General features: G+C 37.9%; 1 pseudogene; it reads left to right on the top strand.

Annotated features, from left to right (window-relative positions):
* The first annotated feature begins 4,192 nt into the window (after positions 1–4,192).
* Positions 4,193–4,730, top strand: LOC121868963 (annotated as a pseudogene).
* Positions 4,731–5,181: the final 451 nt, after the last annotated feature.

A 5,181-nucleotide genomic window follows, 5' to 3' on the forward strand; every position in this document is an offset into this window, starting at 1 on the left:
TGGCCTGCCATTGGCACATATACGGAGTTTGGTAATGTTCCATGAGCGGGAATGTCCTGAATTCATTCCACGGAATCTATCCACGCCGTTGGTAATATTGGGCCCTGGTTTTCGAAATATACGTATGTGGTGACTTGCAGCAAAAATATCGGCATAATTTGTAGCGCATTGAGTTGTAAAACAATAGCATATTATGAACCAGTGTACACAGTAGTCGAATAATCCAATTCAATAACTTGATTTTAACAGGTTGTGCCACATTGCCAGTCCCTTTATTATTTACAGTTTTTTCGCGTTTTTCATGCCAAACCCAAAAGTATCCACAAACCTTCTAATGCAATGATGTAAAAAGCTCAAACATATTCGGAATTAGCGTGGCCGATAGACAAATAATCCAACCCAAGCAATTAGATTTTGAAAACTTTTGCCAAACTGTCACTCCCTACTGTACATTGTTATTAATATATTTCTTCCTGATCTATTTCCAAATCAGATAGTGCCACATCGCCATATAGTAATAATGATAATCGTATTATTAATAATAAAATACTGAAGTAAAATCATTAGTAAAATATGGAATATAATATTACTGTAATTACTATTTACAAAACAGGGGACGTCTGGATAACACGCTGGAGGATTCTAAAGGACACTTATGTAAGAAAAAAGAGGGAAAGAAAATCTAAGAAAAGTGTTCTGCAGCAGAAGTTACCAAGAAGTGGAAGTTTTGGATATCCTGTCCTTTTTGAATGCATTCACAGCGGAGCAAAGGTAAATATTGCCCTGCAAATAATAGCACTTTTACATAGTATCGAGAGAAATAAAAACACCGACATTATATGAACCATACCTATATTTTGCTTTAAACTCTTTGTAATTTATGCGTGTGTAACACATTTCCCTGATGGTATTAGTATTATTATGGAGTTGGAAACTACTGTTATCTTTGTAGACACTATGGCAAATATGTAGTTCTTGTATATCATATCTGTAAATTTGATACAGCACAGAAAGCAACCTAACCCTCCAAAGTGCTAGCAGCAGCAGCATTGATTCACAAGATGACATGTGTGCGGGGGATCTGCTTGATGATGATGATGATGATGGCACTAATGAGAGTCACAATATTTGCAGGAATGAAGGCTTTGTGCCCAGGTACTGAACTCGAAACCTAACTACGTATTAAATTTTCCCCTTCGAATATGATTATACAGTATTATCAACGTAATGTGTTAATGCTAGTAAAGTACTCCACGAAAATATCCCTGATATGACATGATTCAAATCCTGGTCTGATCCCAATCTGGGAAACGTTCTGAAGAGTTTCACATGTATTCTCATCAGTAGTCATGCAAGAGAGCTTGCATTTACATCGGGGTGCTTGAGATTTGAAGCATTTTATGCAGTACACATGTTGCTTTCAGAATTGATTTAACGGTTTCAGGCTTTACTGCCATTTTAGTATAGTATATCCTCCAACGTGCAGAGAGGATCCCAAAGGCATTTTCAACAATGCGGTGTGCTCTACTCAAACTGTAAATAAATATCTGCTGGTCTTCTGGGCAACCTTTCCCTGGGAAAAGTCTCATGAGGTACCTCTGTAAAGGAAATGCCTCATCTCCGACAATGCCATGAGCACAAGTCCAAGGTGGTTTCCACCAGGCAGAGGAGAATCAGGAGGCAAATTTAGTTGACCCCCAGCGTGAGCTTTACCAAGGCTGGACTGGGCAAATATTCCTCCATCACTGTTTCTTCCGTACTGTTACGAACCACGCCACCAATTGTCATGATCTACCTACCCAGCACTACGAACCACGCCATCTATTGTCCTGATCTATCTACCCAGCACGACGAGCAACGCCATCTCGGGACGAAACACGAGTATGACTCGTCTTAGTTACCACTCCCGGGTTTCCCTTCTCCATATCCTGGTTGTTGCGTCACCTCCTCAAAGTCTTCTTTGTCAGCTCCAGTTCGAGGAGAGTTCAGTTCACTCTTGGAAGTGACCACAGGATCACCTATCCTGGAAACCTACGGCACAGTGACTACCTACCGCCTTCTACAATACTCAGCCTTACTCGTCAGCCATCTCAGCTCCGCACTTAAGTATTTGTAATCTTTTATTGCCTCCCCCACGTCCACTTGCTTCAAAATTATTGTATGTTGTATAAATATATATATACTGTTAATGTTTAGGTTAAGTATGGTTAAGGGTAAATAATAGAAAGCTGAATATTTTGTTAAGGAATTTATGGTACTTTATTATACACAACAAAAACTTGCATCCTTTGTCTACCCTTTTATAGTCCGATTGTCTTTGTTTTTTTTGTTGTTGCCTGTTGGGATCTGGGTAGACTTTTAACTATATTCTAAATCCCCAACTCGTAACAAATGACGACCGTGACAGGCTTTTCCCCTTAAAAGCATCACTTCAAAAAATTTAATCAAACCTCTTTTGCACCTTTTCACTTCAGTGGGCATTCCTAAAGAGATCCAATCCGATCAGGGCACCAATTTTACGAGCAATCTCTTCAAACAGGTGATGAAAGACCTCAGTGTGGACCATTGTACATCTTCGGCTTACCACCCACAATCCCAAGGTTGCTTGGAACGGTTCCATCAAACTTTCAAATCAATGCCGCTATATTCTCCAACGCTTTTGTTAATCGTTTCCTCCTTGAAAACCAAACAATTGAAGTAATTTGAACAATCCTTCCTGCTATCATTCTTATTTTTATTGCTCTTCCTTCACTTCGGTTACTTTATCTTCTAGATGAAGTTAATAACCCTAGAATCACTCTTAAAACAATTGGGCACCAATGATATTGAAGATATGAATACTCAGACTTTCTGCAAGTAGAGTTTGATTCCTATATAACTCCGTCTAACGAACTAGATTTGCCTGGATTTCGCCTTTTAGACGTAGACAACCGAACTGTATTACCTATAAACACACAAGTTCGAATGTTAGTCACGGCTGCTGATGTTATTCACTCTTGAACTGTTCCAGCTCTAGGAGTAAAAGCAGATGCAATTCCTGGGCGTCTTAACCAAATTAGATTTATAGTTAACCGGCCAGGATTATTTTTTGGGCAATGCTCAGAAATTTGTGGGGCTAACCATAGATTTATACCAATTGTAGTAGAAAGTGTGTCAGTCTCAGCTTTTTTAAATTGAATCTCCTCCTCATCCGATCTATCACCCGATGACTGAAAGCAAGTATAGGTCTTTTAAACCTATCATAGTAGAGGCGCCTACTTCTGGTGGAAAAAGTTAGTTAATTAATAATATGAGCTTGTCAAGCTCAAGTAATTCCACTGGAATACTTTTTGATGCCTCAAATAGCACCTCTTTTATGGTTAAATCTATTTTTTATGTTCCTCATTGAGTTTCTTTTATTTTTTATTTTAAACTATTTTATAAAATCCCCACTTAAAATGTCCCCTTCAATTGAACTAAAAGCTCAACACCAAATAACCTGAAAATGATAACAAGACTATTTTCTATTTTTGAACCTTCTTCAAGAATCTTCTCATTATAATGAGAAGTTAATTATAATGAATTGATAATCAATTAATTGATAATTATCAATTAATTGATTATCAACTTTTGTTGGGTTACTTTTTATTCCTTACCTTTACTGAGCGGCTCCTTCACGCTGAGCACTAGTTTGGTCCAAAATTATACATCTTCTTCACAATGAGTTTCAAGCTATTTTAGGGCAAGCCACTAAAGGTTCAACTATTTTATTTATTTCTTTATTTAGATTTATTATATTTAATAACACTCTCGGGCTTCTCCCGTATGTATTTACTAGATCCAGACACCTTGCGATAACTCTTACGCTTGCTCTACCTTTGTGACTAACTTTTATTTTATTTGGTTGAATCAACCATACCCAACACATACTTGCACATATAGTTCCCCAAGGGACGCCGGGGCTTCTAATACCATTCATAGTATTAGTAGAAACTTTAAGAAATATTATTCGACCAGGAACTTTAGCCGTTCGACGAGCAGCTAATATAATTGCTGGGCATCTTTTGTTGACACTTTTAGGTAATATGGGCCCTTCTTTATCTCTGACTTTAGTGTCATTTTTAATGTTGGCTCAAATCCTTCTTTTAATACTAGAATCTGCAGTTGCAATAATTCAATCGTATGTATTTGCTGTCCTAAGGACTTTATATGCCAGAGAAGTTAACTAATGTCATCATCACACGGACACCACGCTTACCACTTAGTTGATATAAGGCCATGACCTTTAACGGGGTCAGTGAGAGCCATAATACTAACCACAGGGCTTGTTAAGTGATTTCACCAATTTAACATAGACTTGCTACTCCTAAGATTTTTAGCTACTATTTTAAAAATTTTAACGAGATGTAACACGTGAGGGGACCTACCAGGGACTCCACACCCAAGTTGTAATAAAAGGGCTTCGTTGGGGGATAATTCTTTTTATTGTATCAGAAGTATTGTTCTTTTTTTCTTTTTTCTGGGCATTTTTTCATAGTAGACTTTCTCCAACAATTGAAATTGGGATATGTTGGCCACCAGTTGGTATCCAACCTTTCAATCCTTTCCAAATTCCGCTTTTAAACACAACTATTCTCTTGTCGTCTGGGGCTACCGTAACATGAGCACATCATGCTATTACAAGGTCAAATCACTCGGAAGCAATTCAAAGTCTTGCTTTAACTATTTTTTTATGATTATATTTTTCGGCTCTTCAAGCTTTCGAATATGTAGAAGCTTCTTTTACAATTGCAGACTCTGATTTCATATTTTTGAGGTGCTATCAACCAAGACTGCTTTATAATTGATGATGCCACTGTTTTTTTTCAAGAATAAAGATGTGTTTGCAAAAGACATCCTGCATTTATAGTTATCTCTTACCTCAAACATATTGCTAGGCGTTCCCTTGGACTTATCACTTCCCCCGTAAGATTTACTTTGGCAAGGTAGAACTCGCCATGAAACAAAACCTGCTTGAACTGTTCCCTTGTTCGGCGAAAGTATTGGGGAAGCGCTCTGAATCTAATTCCAGTTCTTGCACCAGATGATGGTAGGCTCCACATGTCTTCCTCTGACGTATGTTTTCATAGATCCACCATCTGTGTTTTTGACGTCTGTTCCTCTTAAGGTACAAATAAGCCAGGCCAAGCATGAGCAAAGTTT

This window comes from Homarus americanus, unplaced genomic scaffold (assembly GCF_018991925.1).
Source record: "Homarus americanus isolate GMGI-L3 unplaced genomic scaffold, GMGI_Hamer_2.0 scaffold24694, whole genome shotgun sequence".
Taxonomy (NCBI): domain Eukaryota; kingdom Metazoa; phylum Arthropoda; class Malacostraca; order Decapoda; family Nephropidae; genus Homarus; species Homarus americanus.